Source organism: Tamandua tetradactyla, chromosome 9 (assembly GCF_023851605.1).
Source record: "Tamandua tetradactyla isolate mTamTet1 chromosome 9, mTamTet1.pri, whole genome shotgun sequence".
NCBI classification, from domain to species: Eukaryota; Metazoa; Chordata; class Mammalia; order Pilosa; family Myrmecophagidae; genus Tamandua; species Tamandua tetradactyla.
In genome coordinates, this window is record NC_135335.1 from 43,095,044 (window position 1) to 43,118,400 (window position 23,357).

A 23,357-nucleotide genomic window follows, 5' to 3' on the forward strand; every position below is an offset into this window, starting at 1 on the left:
TCTCTAAAACAAACTGTTTCTTAACTCTTATTTAATCTCTCAGTCATGGAAGGCTATCACAAAATGATAATATAAGTTCACTGAGGACAGGATTTCTATTATGTATCTGTATATCTGTGAAGATCTTAATCCCACTTTCTACTACTACATGTTCTAGGACAGGCAAGTCAATTAATGACTACTAAAGACATATAAAAACTTGTACAGAAAAGCAAAACACATTTTCTCTGTTAGGCACAAATAAGCTAAATTGTGTGATCAGCACATAGCTTGCTCGCCTATGGCTCATAGGTGAGTGGAATTTGCTAGACAGAGTGGGATTTTTTGGTGACAATTCCTAATCCCTGATTCCCCCCACTCTAACACTTTTCAGTCTTTGTTACCATTTTCATCTGAAGTTTCAGTGGTAAAATTGGAAGCAATATTATAGAATAAGATTAGTTATTTTTTGTTTTTAATTTTAAAATTTTGACTCTCATTTGAAGTTCTAGGAAATGATCTAGTGATGCCAACACAGGTTTTCCCAAATCCATCTGAACTTTAGTTTCTCTGATTTTCTGGCCTACAGCTCTTTCCATCCCTACTGCTATATCTATCCCTAACTAATTTTCCAGGTCATTAGTCAGCAGCTTTCAGAGAATCACCAGGTATCCACAAGGGACTAGAGGAGATCTATATGCAGCCTGATCCTAATAGATCATCACTCTCCTCTTAGATTCTGAAGTCAAAATGAAGTAGAGAGCTAAACAAAAATACCTGGATATTTCAGTCCAATAACTGCACAATTTATTGAAATACAGTTTTGGATTATTCAGGTGTTTCTGTAGAACTATTTAGCAATATAAATGAAAACGTGATAACTTCCCAGGATTTAACTTTATTCTGGGAAATTCAATTCCAAAACCATTTATTAATTAGCTACTTTAATCTTGGAACTATTTTCCTCCGTATTTGGGGGTTAAAATTCAATAAATATTAGTTCTGCATCATGCTCTGCAGGTTAGAAGTGAAATATAAACCCACGAGATTTGTCAACACAGAACTTGAGTAGACTATGGAGGATGATGTTTTGATTACTCAAGTAAAATTTTTATTCTTTCATACAAATATACAAAGAAAAAATGTAAAACTAGGTGATTTCGAGAAAGATAGATTTTATCTATATAAAGCAGCCTTTTGTGCACCAACGTGACTGGACTAGTATATGACATGAGATACATAAGAATACCAGTGGTCTGGTTTAGCAATTAGTTCTAGTCCTTTACTTCTGTGCATAGTGTTTGGTTAAAAATAAGAGTTTCTTAGAGTATTGGATTAGAATTCTGGTTTCTCCAGTTTTTCAGGGTATGGGTGTGGGAAATTATTTAGACTTCAGATTCTATTTATTTTCTGTAAAATGGCAAGCATTTACTTTTTCTTTTATGGTTACTATGATATTTAACATGATATTTATAAAAACCAAGCATGGTACTTAGCACACAGTAGTTTTGAACAATGTTATTACTTTTAAATGTGTACTAATACAATTATTTTTGCTTTGAACCAATGCCAGATATTCCTGGTCACTTCTAAATGATCCCATACATGTCATCTTTCACCAATTTCTCTTGATCTCCTTCCACCTGCATTTACTCTTCAATTCTCACAAAGTGCAAGAGATGTTATAATGTCTGGACCAACACATGTATTAGTCAGCTTCTCCAGGAAAAGAGAATTGACAAGATATGTAAATATTATGAGATTTATTAAAGGAATGGGCTCGTGAAAATGTGGAGATGGGCAAATTCAAATTCCTTAAGGTAGGCTGCAAGCTGAAACTCCAGTGAAGGCTTTCAATGAATACCCTAGGAGAAGAATTAATTCATGAAAATTGTTGCCTGTGAGGAGGATATTAGAAAGAGAACAATGGAATTAAAACAGATTTTGCTTTAGTTCAAATTTTTTTTGTTTTAAAAAATTACAAGCAAATAACACAAGATACTATTACATGTTAATTCTGGCTATGGGGTTAAATATTTTTTTTAAATATTCTTTATATCAATTTTAAAATTTGTAAAAATAGTTTTCATGAGGACAAATTGGGATATTTAATATAAAAGTCTTAATTAATCATAGTTTGAACGAAGTTCTTGTTCAATACTGCACTGTACAGAGTCACGGACCTGTCCACAGTGATAGCATGAAGATCTACTGACATGAGAATTCTGGGGTTGAAGAAGCAAAGATGCAAAGAACTTCAGAGACACCACAAAGAATGTCAGCACTTACGTTTTTCTTTCTTTTTCTTTATTAAAGAAGTTATGGATTTACAGAACAATCATGCAAAAAATACAGGATTCTCATATACCAATCTAATATAAACACCTTGCATTGAGGTGGCATATTTGTTACAATTTATGATAGTACATTTAATTGTACTGTTAAATATAGTGGTTTAACTTAGGGCTTGCTGTTTGTGTAGTGCAGTTTCATGTTTTTTGTTAAAAAATTTATTCCTGTTACCATATATACATCTCACATTTCACTTTTTCATCACACTCAGATATATATTTCAGTGCTGTTAATTATGTTCACATAATAGTGAACAGATAATTCACATGATGATGCTCCTATCACCACCATCTATCATCAAAACATTTCCATCATTTTGTATAGGAACCCTATACACTTTAAGCCTTAATTTCCCATTCCCTATCCTCCTAACCTGGTCCCCTGGTAATCCATTACTAGAGTCTTACTCTATGAGTTCAATTATTCTAATGATTTCAAATCAGTGAGATCATACAATATATATATATATCCTTTTTTGTCTGGCTTATTTCACTCAACATGATATTTTCAGGGTTCATAAATTTTCTTGCATGTATTGGAATTTCACTTTTTATGACTGAATAATATTCCATTCTATGTATATACCACGTTTTATTTATTTATTCATCAGCAGATGGATTCTTGGGTTGCTTCCATTTCTTGGCAATTTTGAATAATGCCAATATGAACACTGGGGTGCCAACATCTGTTGGAGTTCCTGCTTTCAATTGTTTTGGGTTCATACCTAGCAGTGGGATTGCAGGGTCATATGGTAGTTCTATACTTAGCTTTCTGAGGAACCACCAAACTTTGTCTTACACACTGATTGCCACCAGCAATGAGTGAGTGCTCCTATTTCTCTACATCCTCTCCAATACTTGTTATTTTCCATGATTTTAACTTAATGGGTGCTAAATGGTATCTTGTGGTTTTGATTTGCATTTTCTTTATTGCTAATGATGTTGAGCATTTTTTCATGTTTTTTTTCTGACTAAATGTATATCTCCTTTAGAGAAATGTCTTCAAGCCTTTTGCCCATTTTTCTTTTTACCTTTTCACTAAATTATTGACATTAATGTTTTATCAGATTTGTGGTTCCCAAACATTTTCTAACATTGTGTAGTAGGTTGTCATTTTTTTAATGATAAAATCCTTCAAGGCACAAAAGTTTTAAATTTTGATGAGGTCCCATTTATCTACTTTTCTCTTTTGTAGCTTGTGCTTTGGGTATAAAGTTTTATTCATTGCCTAAAACAAGGATATGAAGATGCTTCCCTAAGATTTCTTCTAGGATTTTGATAGTCTGGCGTTTACACTTAGGTCTTTGATTCATTTTGAGTTGAGTGTTGCAAAAGGTGTGCGGTAGGGGTCCCCTTTCTTTTTGTTTTCTTTTTTTTCCCTCCAAATAGTGAGCCAGTATTCCCAGCATCATCTGATGGAGTGACTACTCTTACCCAATTGGGAATTCTTTGTCCCCTTGTGAAAAATTAGGCGGCCATACATGTGAATAAAGGTGAGGGTTGATTTCTGAGCTCTAAATTTGATTCCATTTGTCTATATGTTTCTCCTTGTGTGAGCACTATGCTGTTTTGATTACTGCAGCTTTCTAATAAGTGCTCAGTGTGAGTCCTCCAGTTTCCTTCTTCTTTTTCAAATGGCTTTAAGTATTGGCTTTTCCATATCTGCAAAAAGCAAAGAACATTGTTCAAATTTTGATTGGGACTGTATTGAATCTATAAATTACATTGGGTAGGATGACATCTTAATAATATTTAGCCTTCCAGTCCATGAATGCAGAATATACTTTCATTTATTTGTCTTCTTTTAGTAATGTTTTGCAGTTTTCTTGTATAAGTATAAAGATCCTTAGTGTTATACCTAGGCATTTGCTTCTTTTAGTTACTACTGTGAATGAAATTTTTTTCTTGATTTCTTCCTGCAATTGTTCATTGCTTGTGTATATAAACACTACTGATTTGGGGGTGTTGATCTTATTCCCTGATACTTTGCTGAATTCAGTTATTAGGTGTAGGTATTTTATTGTGGAGTTTTCAGGATTTTCGCTATAACGAATCATGACATCTGCAATTTAGAGAAAGCTTTTTTTTTTCTTGCCTAATTTCTCTGACAAGAACTTCCAGTACAATGTTGAATAACAGTAGTGACAGTGGGCATCCTTGTCTTGTTCATGACTAGAGGGAAAGTTTTCAGTCTTTCATTATTAAGTAGGATGTTAGCTGTAGGCTTTTCATTTATGCCCTTTATCATGTTGAGGATATTTCCTTCGATTATTGTGTTCTAAGTGTTTCTATCCAGAAGTGGAGCTAGAATTTATAAAATGAATTTGCTGTATCAACTGATATGACCATGTGTTTTTTTCCCTTTATTCCATAATATAGTGTATTGCAGTAGTTAGTTTTATTATGTTGAACCAACCTTGCATACAGAGGATAAATCCCACTTGATCATAGTGTATAATTCTTTTAATATGCTATTGAGTTTGGTTTACTGGTTTTGTTGTGGATTTTTGCATCTATATTCATACGAGATATTTGTCTGTAGTTTTCTTTCCTTGTGGTATCTTTATCTGCCTTTGGCATGAGGGTGATGTTGGCCTTGTAGAATGAATTAGGGAGTGTTCCTGCCACTACAGTTTTTTAGAAGATTATGAGCAGAATTGATGTTAATTCTTGTTGAAATGTTTGGTAAAATAGCCCTATGAAGTCTGTATATGATCTGTCCTGGAGATTGTTCCATGTTCACTCAGGAATATGTATCTGCATTTGCTGAGTGAAGTGTTTACTATATATGTTTATTAGATCTTGTTGGTTTAGGTTGTCATTTAAGTCTTCTATTTCCTTTTTGATATTCTATTGATTTTTGAAAGTGGTGAATTAAATTCTGCTACTATTAATGTATAACCATCAATGTATCCTTTTAAACATGGCAATATTTGCTTCATATATTTTGGGGCGCTGCTGTTAGGTGTGTGTATATATACATATTGTAATTGTTACATCTTCTTGTTGAATTGTCCCCTTTGCTGGTATGTAATTACTATCTTTGTCCCTCATAACTGTTGTTTTGTTTTGTTTTTTTACTTCATGTATATTTTTTCTGATTTTTGTATAGCAACCTCAGCTCTCTTTTGGTTACTGCATGCACAGTATATATTTGCCATCTTCTCACTTTTAACCTAGTTGAAATTTTAATTTAAGGTTAGTCTCTTGTAAAGCACATAGTAGTGTCATACTTTCTCTTTATCCATTTTGCCAATCTTTGCCTTTTGATGGCAAGTTTCATCCATTGCATTTAAAGTCGTAACTGATAATGTGCCTATTTAGACTTTGTTTGTCTTATACCACTTTTTACCCTCAATTGTTCCATGAATGCTGACTTTGATATTGATTTGTTTGTTTGTGCCATACTGTGTGTCTTTGCTTTTCTCTCTGGCTATGTTTTTCATTTATTTTCTTGTGGTAACCATGGCCTCAAAATTTAGCATTCTAAATATATAACAATCATATTTGTTAGCTTCAATATCATATACATATATTTTCCTATACACCTCGCTCCTTCTATCTTTTTGTGTGTGTGTGTTATCTGTCACAGGTCTTTATCTCTTTATGCCACTTTGGACTTTGAAAGGATATTTGTATAATGTCCTTTTCTTTCAGTCTGAAGAATCCCTTTAGATTGCTGGTAGAGCAAGTCTAGCTTTTGTTTATCTGGGAATGTCTTAATCTCTACCTAATTTTTGAAAGAAAATCTCATTAGGCATAAAATTCTTGTTTGGCAGCTGTTTTTTCTTTAGCATTCATACATTTCAACCCACTGCCTTTTTGCCTCCATGGTTTCTGATAAGAAATCAGCACTCCTTCTAATTGTGACTCCCTTGTGTATAACACATTGATTTTCTCTTGTAGCTTCCAGAACTCTTTCCTACTCCTTTGCATGCAATAGTGTGATCAATATATGTTGGGGTGTATTTTTCTTCATGGTGTTCTCTGGGCTTTTAGGATACATATATTCACCACTTTGCTATGTTTAAAATTCTTTGCCATTATTTCTTTGAATATACCTTCTACCCCTTTCTTCCCTTTCTTCTCCTTCAGTGTCTCCCATAATATGCATTTTGGTATGTTTGATGGTGTCCCATTGCTGTCTTAGGCTATTTTTGCTTTTTACAATTCTTTTTTCTTTCTGCTGTTCAAGCTGACTCATTTCCAGCATCCTGTCTTTAGCTTCACTGATTCTTTCTTCTGCCAGCTCCAACCTGATCTTGAATCCCTCCTGGGATTTTTCATTTCAATTAATGTGGTCTTCAATTCCAGTAGTTCTATTTGGTCCCTTTTTAAAATTGTGATCTCTTTCCTAACATTCTCATATTCTCATTTATTGATTTCCTGATATCATTTGGTTCTTTCTCTATATTTTCCTTCATTTCTTTGAACATTTTTTGGGGGGGTGCATGGTCTGGGAATCTCTGTGATCATTTTTTTTTTTTTTTTTTTTTTTAACATTTTCTTGTTTTATTGTATTTTGTTTCTCCGTTTTTGTTACATGGGCTGGGGCCGGGAATCGAACCGAGGTCCTCCGGCATAGCAGGCAAGCACTTTGCCCGCTGAGCCACCGCGGCCCGCCCTCTGTGATCATTTTTAAGATCATTTTTAAAGGCTCTGTTAGTTATGGCCACATATCAGCCTTCCCTGATAATTTTTTTTTGTATTTTTATCCTTTTCCTTTAGATGGGCCATCATTTCCTGTTTCTGTGTTTGTCTTGTACTCTTTTGTTGTACAATATATAGTACACTATATATTTTAGGATTTAAAAATGTTAACTATGGGCTTTATTCCTGGAGAGAACTGGTTCTTGATCTTGTAAGCAGCCATTGATAAGACAGCAATATTCTTGAGTTTCAGCTTTCCTCTTAGGAAAGTCTACCCATGGAAAATGCAGTGTGCAGAGTTTCCCCTGCTTTTCTGGTCCTGTGTCTTCTCCTGGGTTTTTCACTGTTACGCATTTTGGAATTCACTTGTTTATAGGAGTGTGGTTGCCTCCTATGTTTTCCAAGGGACTGAACTCCCCTTCACAATGTTTGAAGCCAGCAAACTTTTTTTCTAAACTGTCCACCTCCTTTCACTGTCTCAAGCTACTTTTGCCTGGAGGATAAATTCTTGGAGAGTGGTCTTCCAGGGAGGACTTTCCCAAGTCAAAAACAAGGTAAGAGACACATGAGTGGGGGGCAGACAGACTACAAATTGCACTGGACAGTCAGTTATTATTGGTGCCAAGAGCTTCTTCCATGATTTCCCAAACTTGGTCTTTCTTGGCCTGCCCAGCAATAGCAGCCCTTCAACTAACTCTGCCCCATAGCCCTGAGGTAGCATTCCATGTTTAAGTCTCATCTGCTATGGCCTTTGTCCAGGGCTGATTGATCAGTGGCTGTGCTCAGGTGCAGGTCCCCAATAATCTCAAGTCTCCAATCAAAAGCTTTGATCAGTGATTGCCTGTGCCCACCCCTGGTCTTGGGGCAGAGGTTTTTCATGCCCTCTTGGGTTACCAGTAGGCTAGCTAGTAAGCAGGCACACACAGCAGCCTGCTTTGAGAGTGGGAGATGGGTGTTAGTAGTCACTGCACAGAGAGAACAATTTACTCTTTACCTTAATTTATCAGCCTCTTTCTACTACCCATTCCTGGATGTTATATAGTGTTCTTCCGGCCTCCAGAGTTTCAAAATACTTATTTTTTTTTTGCTTTTTTAGAAATAATTCTTGCCTCTTTAATAGCTATTTTGGTGGAAGGTCTGGGTCCTGGAGCTCCCTACTCCACCATCATCGTACAATCCATCGTTCTTGATGTGAATTTTGCACAATGACAAGAGCATCACCAAAATGCCCCAGATCTTTGAAGACTAAGCAGAAGATAAAAAAATACAGTCCTACAATTTTGGGATGATTCAGTTTAAGTAGTTGGGAGAGTTTCACAAAGATTCAGTAAAAACCTTAATTAACTTTTGAGTCTAAGGTACTGAGAGAAAATATCCCAGAAAAGCAAATAGACTACAACATTTTTAGGACAGATGATGTAGCACCACCTCTATGGTAGATACTGTGGCTGAGCCCCTCAGTATTCATAAATCTAAACACTTTCACAGGGAAATGTTTCTGATTTTGCTTATTTCAGAGAACTGCTGCATTGGATAAGTGAAATTATGTAATCGTAGGAAATTCTTCATAAACCACAGTGCATTTGGAGGCCTGATCTAACCAGCATTAACTGCACAGGCATTAGTGTCTTCTTTTATTTGAGTCCAAGCTCCACATCTCACAATCAGCTGTGTTACTTTGACCAAGTTCCTAAACTCTATAAACACCATCTATAAAATAGAGATCATAGTATGTTTCACTTCATATGACTATTAGTAGTTTAAAAAGCTAACACACAAGATCTGAAATATTTAGAAGTGAATATAAGTTAATTTTAGTAATTTTTTAATTACTCACCTAGTATTATAATCATTTAAAAATTTGGTTATTAGGAATTAGACACTGGTTTATCATTCATCCTTATCATAAATGATTGTCTTATTCACATACCAAGCCTACTTATATAAAATATAAAATTACTTATAATTATTACGAGAAAGTTGATGAGGATTGAAATAAGGAAAACCTTGAAAACAACTGAACTAGGGATCAAAAGCCACATCATTAGAATGTACCACTATCTTCTCTGAACCAGGACATTCCAAATAACATGACTTAAAAAGAGAAACAAAGGAAAAGTTACAAATGTCAATAGCCATTCATTGTCTACTTATAAAAAGTAAATCTTGGACTACAATTTAAATTATTTCTGAATGACCTACATGATTTTCCTATGTCCATGTATTTCCTATATTATTATTTATGAGATTTTGTCTTTTACATAATAACCCACTTTGATGGCATAAATGAGTTTCAAATGACACTATCTCCCTAACCCATAAATAGAAAATCTTTCCATAAACAGAAGGTCACAGTAAAACATGATAGAGTGATAGTTTAAGTTATAGTTAGATATTATTTACTGCCAATGGCTCTTATCTCTTAAAAAGTACATGAGACCACTGAATATTATAAACCTGACTCATTTTTTATATATCAGAAAGATGATTCAAAGATGATTAGCATCATTTCCACATATTATCTAAAACCACTGCTCATGCATTCCACAGTAATCCCACATTTGGGAATTGCTCACTAGATTCAAATATCACAGTGTTTGAGGTTCTAAATCCCATTTCTCTTTGCCTGCCAGTCTTGTTTCACTTAAAAAACAAGGGGCTAATATCATTAAATGTAAAGCACTCATAAAATTTGTAAAAGTATTACAAATGACAAACATAAAATTTCCAACATATATAAATGACCTTTAAACATTGAAAAGATGTTCCACTTCTCTAATAATGGGAGAAATGTAAACTAAAACTAAACTGAAATAATTTACATTTATCAAATAGGTAAAAATGTGTCAGCCAAAGCCTATGATTATTTGGGACTTTTTGAAAATGTTTAGATACATTTACACTGCATTTTTTGGTAGTCTCCTATATCACCTGCAAGAATCACAAATCATAGTTAAATAAATAATTATTGCATTTCTCCTTGTAGCACAGATGTCCTCAAAACCTTCGGTGTGTATGAGAATCAACAGGAATTTCTGAAGCCAGACTATATTGTACTCCCACAAACCTGAGCCTCTGCATTCTTTACTCTGATACATATTTTAAAACCACCCCCCAAAGCCCTTAAACAGAAACGCCTGAAATTTGAGATACCTACTTATGAGGCTATTAGTATACGCTCTTTATTTGAAGGTGCTCCACGATTTCTCTTCTACCCAAAACACTATATTTGTATGCCAATCATAGAGGATACTCTTGGTTACAAAATTTTAGAAATGGTATGAACGATGGTTACCTGGGACTCTCCAAATTGAATTTAACATCTCAATGAGATTATACAATAAGTTAGACCACCTCAGCCATATAGTCTATATTTGGTGAAAGTCTGTGAAATGTTTAAAATAATGATTCTGCACAAATACAAAATTTGTTTATATTGCTGTATGTGTAGACATGTATACACATATAAGCATATAGAAAGGTTTATCAAGCCTAGATGCTTGATAAAAAATTCAAATACCTGTGCTTCATCCAGTACTACTAAATGAGACTTTTTCTAGGTATGATTTGAAAATTTAAAAATTCTATCAAGTTTTACCCCACTAGATATATTTTCCAAAAAAAGCAGAAGTTTCGTCTCTTCCTTACTATCATTTCCTTAATATCTAAAACATGGTTGGCACAGTGAGCCCTTAATAAATATTTGTTGAATGAAATAAAAAATGAAGTATACTTCCCAAATCATAAAAACATTCTGATATGCACCAGAGTTTGAAAACTCAGCTAAATCCTGTTGACACTTCAACCTAAATGGAAGCTACCCTTATATATACATAGGCTTCAAAATCAGGGGAGTTTGGTAATAATCACATAATGAAACTTTAGGAAGCAGAGTAATACTCTGTTTTGCTACACAGCATATGATGGCCGTGGAGCTCTCCAATGTTCTGAAACTGTTTTTCCTACTTTCCCTGAAATCAAATTTAACAAACTTTCTTCCTCCTTCCATCCTGCTCTTTCTCTTTCTCTATCTTTCTCTTTCTCTCTCTTCCCCTCTTTCTCCTTCCTTCCTTCTCCCTTCCTCTATCCTGTCTCTCACTCTCACTCTCTTTTTATTTTCCCTGAGCTAGTCACTCTTCAGAAAACCAGACACCAGACCTATCACTATAGGGAAGTGGCCCTGAACTGGATGAGATTTTTTCCTCAATGGACATTTGACAACGTTTGGATTCATTTTGACTGTCATGACACAAGTGTGGGGCAGTGCAACTGGTAACTAGTTTACAGAGGCCAAGAATGCTGCTAAACATCATACAATGCACAACACTGCCTCCCACACTATGAATCATTTGGGGCAAAATATCAATAGTGCTGTTCTTGAAAATTTGTGATAGAGTGTGTTCTAGTTTACTAGCTGCCAGAATGCAATATAGCAGAAATGGAATGGCTTTTAAAAAGGGGAAGTCAATAAGTTGCTAATTTACAGTTTCTAAGGCTGACAACATGTCCCAATTATATCAAGTCTATAGAAATGTCCAGTCTAAGGCATCCAGGGAAAGATACCTTGATTCAAGCAGGCCTATGAAGTTCAGAGTTTCTCTTTCAAGTGAGGAGGCACATGGTGAACACAGTATCATCTGCTAGCTTTCTTTCCTGAATTCATGTTTCATGAAGCTCCCCAGGAGAGGTTTTCCTTCTTCATCTCCAAAGGTCGGTGGCTGGTAGACTCTCTGCTTTCCATGGCTATGTTATTCTGCTCTCTTAGAATCTCTTGATTCCTTCAAAATGTTTTCTCTTTTACGGGATTCCAGTAAACTAATCAAGACCCACCTGGAATCGGGGGAGACACATTTCCACCTAATCCAGTTAAGCAATCACTCTTGATTGAGTCACATCTCCAAGGAGATGAGCTAAATTAAAGTTTCAAACATACAGTACTGAATAGGGATTAGTAGAAACAGCTGTCTTTACAAAATGGGATTAGGATTAAAACATGGCTTTTTTCTAGGGCACATACATCTTTTCAAACCGGCACAGAGTGGTAGCTACTGCTAGGTACCTTTTCCTAAAATAGGATCGAGTTTAGGTGAAAATACTGTTTTGATAGTACAGATGAAATGTATTCAGTCTTATGTTTTTATACAAGCACTGTCTCTATCCAAGCCACCATCAGTTTTCCCCTGAACTATTATTTGTATCTTTATATGTCTAATCATAACTCATTGCATATCCCTTCACAGTTAAAAAATCATCATGCTTTTCATTGTACTTAGAATAAAATAAAAAATTAACCATGATCTATAAAATTTGTTGTGATTAGACAATATATGTATCACTATCTTAATAGAGGGCCATTCTTTGTTTAGTATCCTCTATCTACATGGGCCTTTGAAAAATGGTAGAATGAGCCAAAGCTTTTCCTGATTCAAAACATTCACTCTCGCCCTACAAAAACCTGCTACCTTCACTTTTGTAAGACTCATAGCCAATCATCCAGTAACAGATTAATGCCCCCCAAAGGTTTTTTTCTCTATCATATCTAAAGTGACTGCCTCCAACTATTGCTTATCTGAGATTGGTTTTATATTTAATCATATTTTTACTTATCTACTTTCTGCTTCTCTTACTTCAATATAAATTTCATAACAAAAACACAATATGTGTCCTATTTACATCATACCCCCCACATCTAGAAGACTTCTTGACATTGCTTCACATGTAGTAAAAATAATGTTTGAATGAATGAATCTAAATAGAGTACATGTATCCAAAATGAAATTTTCATTTCTGTGCTGTTCTGAATATTCATTGGGAAAACGATTACAGTAGCTCATTTTCAGAGAAGCAAAATTAACCCCCTCTAAAGTGATTCCATTTTGGAAATATAGTTCAGTGCTCAGTAATGCAAAGGCTCAAAAATTGCAACTCAAAACAACTAAACTCTTTGGAAGTAGTTCTGTTTTAATTAAACATCATCTGCACACCTGGATCTGCCGTATACTCTGTTTAGTTGACTAATTACACTGTGTGAAGAGCAGAAGAAGGCTCTCATACGGAATGATTTGTTGACTCAAACAATGTAAATTCTGTGTTTTCTGAAGACTCTTTATGCATACTTGAGACAAAGGAGATAATTGGTCTTGCCCAACACATTTTAGCTTCACTTATTCTTCACTGTCACATACATATGTATACATAAGAAACCATTTTGTTTCATTCCTATTGATGGGTCCATAGTGAAATCTAAATTATGTTCTTTGTTTGTTAGAAAGAAACAACTTTCAGACCACTGAAAGAATTTTGTCTTATACAACTGATAAACAAAACACAACCTAGTGCAGGAAAAACTATGCCCTTGTACTTAATGTAAGAAATATTGATATACTCTCTAAATTGTCAATGGAGGTTCGATAATAGTGATAAAATAAAGCACTGACCTTAAATTATTGATAATTAATATGCCATGAGTTCAAAATGAAAACAACTTTCCCTTTTCTCAGAGAAAGGGAACATTTGTATGTAAATATATGCATACCTTTTCTTCAGAAACCTACTTCAATTATGTTTGTCACTCCCTGTTCAATTCAAAAAATGATACCAGAACTTGCAGAAATAAAGTTTAACCTATTAATCTAGATGTGATTTAAGAGACAGAACCTCTTCCCCTTGAAGTTGCAGAAGGATGGGAGGTGGTAGAAGGAAGTTACTGGTTCACACCCTTTATTTCCTTCCTCTTAGTAAGTATTCATTGAAGCTATTTATCACTCTTCCTTCTCTTCTTGTCCTCTCTGTCTCTTTCTCTCTTGCTTCAAAAAATTGACTGGAACACACTGAATTAAATCTTTAGGGATTTCTAAAATATGGGCTGAGAATGTGCCATTCTATTATGTGTTTTACCAATTTCTTCAATGTTGAATAACTCATCTTTTAATTATAAAGTGTCTAGCTGGTTCTCTTTCTATCATCCTTTAGCAAAACATTTGTATCCATCCATCCATCCATCCATCCATCTATCTATCTATCTATCTATCTATCTGCAACTTTAAAAGATAAAATCACTTAAAATCAATTATAGTATGTACTAATTGCATTACTGGAAACTTTTCACAAAAATTGGAGGGGTTTTACATACAATTAACATGTGAATAAGTGGACTCTTTACTCCCCTAATAACTTGCTTTATTTATATTGAATATTTTCCAGAAATGTGTATCACAAAAACAGAGACTATGTGACACTCATTGATATTTTTCTGACTACAAGTGGTAGTCTACCATTTGTTGGTCTCAAATTATTCTATGAGGACTTACTTTTTTCTTCATTTTTAATTCTATTTTACGTAATTGATATTTTAAATTCAAATTGACTTGAAGATGTAACATGCAATTCCCTGTGGTATTGTCACACTCAATATTAATATCTTTTTCTACAAGTAAAAAACATATAAGAACTTTTCAACCAATTTCCATAATTTTACAAATGATCTCACCAAGTATCAATAAATGTGAATGAAATTATTGTTATTTTCTTTTCACTAACAGGGATCTCTCTTTTTCCAGTGTTCTTGAAAAAGTTCAGTAATGTTTCAGGATGCTTATCCTTTATACTGCTATATGAATGCATTAAAAACAAAAACTTCCAGTGAAGGAAATACTTGGAAAAAAAAACGTTACTTATTTTTCACAGTAATGGATAGAATACCCAGAGATTTACAAGCACAAGGATAATATGATGTAACCCTGCTTAGTATTCCATAAAAGTACCAGTTAGCAAACAGAATATCCTCCCATTGGCATTATTTCCCACTTGGTTCCCCTTCACAATTAAAACATGATTTTCTATGAAAAAATTCTGGTTCTTTTTCCCCCTTTGCTTAATGTAGCACATCAATTATATATCTGTGAACCTGCTAGCTACTAGAATATACATTTTTCTCTCTTTCAAAATAAATTTAGTTTGAAATGCTAGTGATCAATGAAAGGGAGGAGTAAGGGGTATGGTGTGTATGTTTTTTTTTCTGTTTTCGTTTTATTTTTCTGTTGTCTTTTTGTTTCTTTTTCTGAATTGATGCAAATGTTCTGAGAAATGATCAGGCTGATGAATCTGCAGCTATGTGATGATATTTTGAATTACTGATTATATATGTAGAATGGAATGATCACATATTGGGAATGTTTGTGTTTCTTTCTGTAATTTTTTTTAATTAATAAAAAAATTTTTTTTAAATGTCAGTTGTTCTTTCCACATGGTTAAAGGTTTGTGAGCTTTATGTCTACTTTGGATAAAGATTTTGTATATTTATTTTTAAATTTTTTTTGCTTTCTTTTACATCTGTGTCCATGTCCATGTATACAAGTACAAAATATGACATTTCATAAACCTTTTAGTAAGTATATGGTGAATATTTTTCATATCATCAAATGGTATTCTACAATAGAATTATATGATTACACCATTTAAAATAACTTCACTGAATAGACAACATATAGAATTCCATTCCATAATTCTCTTATTTGTGGAGTAGTTATGAATTTTTTTGCTATTTTAAATAGTGTTGTAACCAAATTTCTTTAAAATTTTGCCAATTTTATAAGTTAAAAATATGGTGTCCCCAAAGTTTCAACTTCAATTTCTGTTATTTCTCGGAAAGAGGAATTTTTCCCTTTGTTTTATGCCAATAAATGCTCATATATATACATAAACATACACATGCATTCGCATTTCTTTTGAGATAATTAAGCAGAGTCATTAATTTAGAGCAGTGACAAGTGCTAGGTGACATATTTTTGAAGATGCGTTATATCTTCTGTTCCTCACATTAATGCCGTAAGATAGGCATTATGATTCACATTTGATATAGGTGATCGATGTGTGGAGAGATTGAGTACACTGCTCTGTGATCCAGGTTAATAAGTGGTAGAGCCAGCTATATTACCCAGACACATCTGCTTCATTTTTTATTATGGGATGCTAATAATTTCCTCTTTACTTTATTTGAGCTGTTTACATATTAATATTTTAATTCATTTTTTGTAGATACTCACATACTAGCTCTCTTCTAATCAGATTTTTTACTTTGAGTTAATTGTAGATTCACACGAAGTTATGAGAAATAATACAGAGAGTTCCCCTGCACCCTTCAACCAGTTACCCCAGTACTAACACTTTGAAAACCTATACTTAAAAACCAGGATACAGACATTGATATGGTCAAGATACGGAACATGTCAATTATCACAAGGATCTTTAATATTGCCCTTTTATAGCCACACACCATGTCTTTCCAACCCCTCAGCCTTTCCTTAAGCCCGGACAAACACTAATCTTTTCTGCATATTAATTACTCTGGCATTTCAAGAATGTTATTTAAATAGAGTCATGTAGTATGCTACCATTTCATATTCTATGGAGACTTATCCAAGGTATTGCATGTATCAAATAGTTCATTCCTTTGATTGGAGAGTAATATTCTATGGTATACATGTACCACACTTGTTTAACCACCTGCACATTGAAAGACAACTGTTTTTTTCCCCCCCTGTTTAGGGCTATTATGAATAAAGCTACTATAACATTAGCGTACTGGTTTTTATCTCAACATAGGTTTATTTATCTAGGATAAATGACCAAGAGTACAGTTTCTATGTTATAGTTGCACATTTAGATTTTTAAGACACCTTCATAGTATTTTCCAGACTGTTGTACCTTGTACATTTCCAACAGTCATGTATGTGCAATCTACTTTTCCTGAACTCCCAATGGCATTTGGTCCCCACTATTTTTTTTATCTTTTCTGAAAAGTATGCAATGATATCTGCTTGTGTTTTTTTTGTTTGTGTGTTTGTTTTTGCATAGGCAGGCATGGGGAAACAAACCCGGGTCTTTGGCATGCCACTGAGGCACCGTTGCACCACCCTCTCCTTGTGGTTTTAATTTGCATTTTCCTAATGGCTAATGACATTGAATATGTGTGCTGATTTGAAAGGATTATGTACTCTAGTAAAGCTATGTTTTAATCCTGAACCAATCTTGTGGGAGGAATATTTTCTCTTAATCCCCATTCAATAATGTAGGCTGAAACTTTATTAGGTTATCTCCACAGAGATGTGACTCACCCAATTGTGGGTATGAACTTTGAATAGAAGGAGATGTGACTCCTCCACTCATTCCAGGTGGGTCTTTATTACTTTTCTGGAATCCTTTGGAAGAGGAAGCATTTTGGAAAAGGTTTGAGATTCTGAGAGAGCAGAGAATGATGAGAGAATGACAAGAGCCATGAAGAAGAGAGTACACACCACTATAGACCTTTGGAGATGAAGAAAGAATACATCCCCAAGGGAGTTTCATGAAACAAGAAGCCTGGAGAGAAAGCAAGCAGACATCCCTATGTTCACCATGTGCCTTTCCAGTTGAAAGTGAAACCCTGAATGTCCTCGGCCTTCCTGAACCAACGTATCTTTCCCTGGATGCCTTAATTTGGACTTTTTATAGACTTACTTTAATTGGGGCATTTTACCAGCCTTAGAACTGTAAACTAGTGACTCATTAAATTTCATTTTTTAAAAGCCATTCTGTTTCTGGTATATTGCATTCAAGCAGCTAGCAAACTAGAATGGATTTTGGTACCAGAGAAGTGGGGTGCTGCTGTGGTTTGCAAATACCAAACATGTTGAAACAGCTTTTCAAATGGATAAGGGGAAGATTTTTAAACAGCATTTTCTAAATTGCAACATCTAAATCCTTTTAATATTGTATTAGATTTGCCCCCAAATATTTCAGCTGTTGAGTGATTATAAGTGGTATTGCATTTTTAATTTTGGTGTCCATACGCTTACCATCAATATATAGAAATGGAATGTGTTATATTTACCTTTTTTTCCTGCAACCTTGAAAAACTCATTAGTTAGTGCTAGGACATTTTTTTGGGTCGATTTTTTGGGGTTTTCTATGTAGACAAAGATATCATCTGCCAATATAGGCAGGTTTTTTCCCTCTCCCTTTATGATTTGTGTGCCTTTTATTACCTTTCCTTATCTTATTGAATTGGCTAAATTTTCAGAACTATATTGATTATTGAGAACAGATAATTTGTTTTTTCCCTATTACAAGGGGAAAATACTCAGTCTTTAGCCATGAAGTATAATACCAACTGAAAGCTTTTAGTAGATTTCTCTTATCAAGAAGAGGAAGTCCCCCCTCTATTCATATTTTTCTGATAGTTTTTACCATGAATTGGTGGCGAATTTTTTTCAAATTCTTTTGCCCTATTGATTGATATGATCACGTTTATTCTTTTCTGTCTGTTAATACAGTGAATCACATTTATTGCTTTTAAAATATTGAATCAGACTTGTATCTTCTGAATAAATTCCATTTGTTCAGGGTGCACAGTTACTTCAATACTTTTGGAATTCTACTTGCTAATATTTTATTAAGAATTTTTGAGACTTATATTCATGAGGGAGGTCGATTTGAGTTACATTTCTGCATTGTCTTTTTCTGGTTTGGGTAATATTAGCAGCACCAAGTGAGTTGGAAAATACTTCCTTGTCTTCTATTCTCTGGATTGTGTAGATTTGGTGTTACTTAAATATTTGGTAGAAATCTCCAGTGAATTCATCTAGGTCTTGAGAATATTTTTTTGTGGGAGGTTTTAAATTATAAATTCAACTCCCTTAATAGTTACTGAGCTATTCAAATTACTTATTTCATATTAAGTGAATCATTCTATTTTTCAAGGAAGTGGCCCACTATATTTAAATTGTTAAATTTATGTGGAGCATTCCTTATTATCCTTTTGAAGTCTGGAGATTTTATAGTGATAGTCTCTGTTTCATTCCTGACATTGGCAATTATGGTCTTCTCTATTTTTATTTTTTGTCATCTTTCTAGAATTTTGTCATTTTTACTGATCTTTTCAAAGACTCAGCTCTTTGACTGACATTCTCCATTGCTTTAATGTTTTTGAATTATGCTCTAATTTCCTTCCTTGTAATTGCGTTGGGGTTATTTTGCTTTTCTTTTACTAGGATCCTGAGGAGGTAGCTTCGATTGTAGATTTGAGACTTTTGTTTTTATTTCCTAATGAAAGCATTTAGTACTATAACTTGCCCTCTCAAAACTGCTTTAGCTGTGTCCCACAAAATTTACCATGCTGGTATTTTAATTTTTAATAAGTTCAATGTATTTTCTCTGCTGAGATATAATCTTTGACCAATGGATTATTTAGAAGATTTGTCAGAAGTATTTGTTTAGTTTCCAAGTTTTTAGAGATTTTATTGTTAACTTTTTGTTATTGATTTTCAGTTTGATTCTAGTGTGGCTGGGAAATAAATGCTGCATAATTTCATTTCTTTTAAATTTCTTGTAGTTTCTTTTATGTACCAGGATATGGTCTATCCTGTGGTGTGTCCATACCATAACACTCACAGTGTCAAATGCTAAATGGCTTGCTTTCGCTTAGGGTTGGTAGCACTGTGGCTGGTCAGCAATTCTTGGGTACCCTGGCTTTTCTACAATATAATGATGTCTTCTCATTTCTCTTGGATTCCTTTGGCTCCTCCCCATGGTTTTCTCTTCATAAAGCCTCCAGTAATAGGATTAAGGCCTATCTTGATTTGACATGTCATAACTTAACTAAAAATAAAATCTTAAAAAGGTCTTATTTACAATGAGCCACAGCCATAGGAATGTGGTTTAAGATTAAGAATATATTATTTTCTGGAGCACATAACTGAATCTATAACAGTTCACCCCTTGGAACCCCAAACAGACAGGTTCTTTCTACATGTAAAATCCATTCATTCCATCCCAACATTCCAAAAACCTTAAACCATTTCACTAACAATGCTAATTAGTAGATCTAACCAAATCAGTTATGGATATGGTCCATCCTGGAGAAAAATTCTTCACTGTCTCATGGAACTGTGAAGCCTAGAAAGTGAGTTACCTGTTGCCAAAATACAATGGTTGGATAGGCATTGGTTAGGCATTCTCATTTCAAAAGAAAAAAAATTGGAAAGAATATAGGAGTCACATGTTTCAAGCAAGTCCAAAACCCAGCAGGGCAAACTCCATTAGATTCCAAGGCCTGGGAATCATCTGGGGATCAACACTTTGTCCTCCAGGCCTGATGGAGTAGCAGCTTCATCCTTTCCAAGTACTTGAACAGTGGCCACATTCTCCCCAAATGCTGGGATGTAGGCCACATCTTCTCTAAGCACAGGAGTGGCAGCTTTGCTCTGCCTGAGAAATGGAGTTATGCTTCACTCTCCCCAAGCACTGGGGTGGCAGATGACCTTTCCCTGAACACCTTGACATGGACCCCACTCTCCCCAAACTTTGGAGTGGCAGCCAAACTTTCTATCAACATCAGGGTAGGAGCCCTCTCCCCATCTAAGTGCTGGGCAAGATAATCTTCCCCCTTCGAGCACAGAGGCTGACCTGCCCTTTCCAAACACATGGGTGAGCCAATTCTCTTGACCCAAGGAAATCTCATAGATCCTAACATCAGCTTCCATGGTTCTGCCCTTGAAGTCATTCTTGCAGTTCACCCCTTCTATGTTCTCCCCTTTTCAGTCCAGGCTGACAATGTTCATACAGATTTTTGTAAAGGTATTTTTTGCACTGCATATGGTTCAAAGGAGTCCAAACCAACAGATCCTTCAGGAATAACTCCATTTCCAATTCATACTTTTTCTGAAATGTCTGGCTAGATTCATGCCCAACCATTTCCTTTGCTAACCCTTTTAGTTAAACCCTCATGTCGAGTCCTATTCTCTGGTGATTCACTTTCCAGAAATTCAGAGAGGGCCCTGGGAGATATTTTTCTGGCCCTAGTCTCAGAGTGCACTGTCTAGATAGGCTGAGAATTTTCCAAATGATAAAATACTGGTTCCTTTGTGCAAAAGAGCTCAATTCTCAACTCATCCCTTCCCTTTCACATTTTATTAAATACTGCAAGGAGAAGTCAGGCTGAACTTTCCACACTTATCTTGGAAATCTTATCTAATTATCCAATTTCATTAGTTATATAAGTTCTGCCTTCCACCTGACATTAGAACCCAAGTTCTCTGTCACTCTATAATAAGGGTTGCAATATATGGAGGAAAATAAATACAGGACTACTTCCTTCCAGAGCGTTGTTTTTTTTTTTTGCTTGGCTAGTGATAAAGCATTTTTCTAAATGGATCCACTGGATAAAAGTCTCATACAGGAAACACTGCTATACAAAAAGGTGACAAGAGCCTATCCCCAGAGAAAGGCCAATGTGTTTCTTTATACATTATGCAGCTCATCACCAAAAATCAACTTTAGGAGCAGAATCCATTCAACCAGTGTACATTCACTGATTGCCTACTACATGCCAGGGACTTTTATAAGCTCTGCAGATACAGCTGATTCTTCTAGGCTCAAGAAACAGTGAATGCAAAGGCCCTATTTATGGGAGAGAAAAGAAAATGCCAGTGTGAGTAGGTTGCTATAAACATAGGTGGGCCTGAATTTGGTGAAATTAGGCAGAGGTCATATGTAGGGAGTTGTGCATGTAGTGAAGCATTTGAATTTTATTGTGTGTTGACATTTATTTTTTTGTGTTTTAAACAGTGGAAGAATGTCATTTGATTGAATTTTTGAATGCTAGTCTTTGACTGTTGTGTGGAGAAAAGAACAAAAGAGGAAGCACAAATTTCATAGGTAACATCTTAGTCATACCAGTCAGAGTTAGGCTTTTCTATAGAGCACACCGTATCAGAAGGGATCCATTCAGTGCACTGATATAGGATGACATGTATTACAACAAAATTATAATTAAACTTTCATTGCAATACTTTATTTTAAGCACAATTTTAAGGACTTGGCATACATTATCAAATTTCTCTAGCAGTCTCTCTGAGGTAAATGCTATTATTATCCCAATTGTTAGATGAAAAAATCAAGACAAAAAACGTCATACAATTTGGTTGAGGTTATGCAGCTAGTATGTAGCGTAGCCAGGATCAGATCTAAAAAAAATTTGACATCATAGCCTATGTTGTTAACTAAGGCAGATTTTTGGAAGTTACAAAGATCAGCCATTAGAGCCATATATAGAATAGCTGCTCTTTTCAGACAGGAGTTAATTACCACTGAAATATTCAGACATTCACTGAAGGGCATCTACCAAGAAAGCTGAAGTATGGTTCTAATATATGGAGGAAAATTGGGCAAGATACTCTTCAACTCTCCTTCTGACTTAATCCCATGATTCTAAATATAGATTTTTTTTTAAAACAATTTGGGGCCATTCAACTTGATAAAAGACTCTCTGCTGATTTATCATACTTGGGTAAGAATTATGACTTTTCTAAGTTAATGAATGTGATAGTTTGGGGGATGCATGTACTCCAGAAATGATCATGTTCTATTAATCCATTCCTGTGGATGTAGACCTATCATGGTGAGGGCATTTTGATTAGGTTCTTTCAATTGACAATGTCACCCACCCCATTCAAGGTGGGTCTTAATCCTCTTACTGGATCATTCATAAACAGATAAAGGAAATGAAATTAAGGAAAGCTCACAGAAAAAGTCCCCAAAGAAGCTCACAGAAAAAGACATAGAAATTGACAAAGGAAGCCACAGATGGAGGAGTCAGAGGCCAAAAGCAATGAAACCTGGGAGAGAAGGACCAGCAGACATTGCCATATGCCTGGCCATGTGGAAAAAGGAGTCCAGATAGGCAGCAGCCTTTCTTCAGGAAGAAGCTGTCATCTGGTTAATTCCTTAATTTAGACATTTATCACAGCCTAAGAACTGTAAGCTGTAAATTAATCAATCACCATTATAAAAATCAACCCATTTCTGGTATGTTATATTCCGGCAGCATTAGCAAATCAAAACAATGAAATTCAAATTTTATTTCCTTTAAAGCCAATTTAAGTAGGTTTTACAAAATTTTAAAATAGTTTATGAATAATTTTAGAATATGTAATTAATCTCAAATTGTCATTCTGGGACCACAATAGTGTATGCTTTTTTTTTTTTTAAACTAAAACTGAGTTGCTGAGGATGATGTAAGAACTAATACTGGAGTGTTGGTTTTTACTTCAAATGCCTTCTCAATCTAAATCAGCACATTTTCTCTATGCCTATTTTCTTGGTTTCTTGGTAAAGATCAGATCACCCATGTTCTTAAAAGCTGATGAGGAGGTAGAAAAAGAGGAGCCATCAAGATAACACATTTAGGCTCTCATATCTGTTAGATTCCTCTTCTCCTTCTTGAGAGATTAACTGTCAATTAATTGTTGCTCTTTGCTTTCACATAATGTTGTACTATTATTTTAGATAAATTATTCCTTATGTATTTATATGTTATGATTTTGCGTATCTACCACCTTC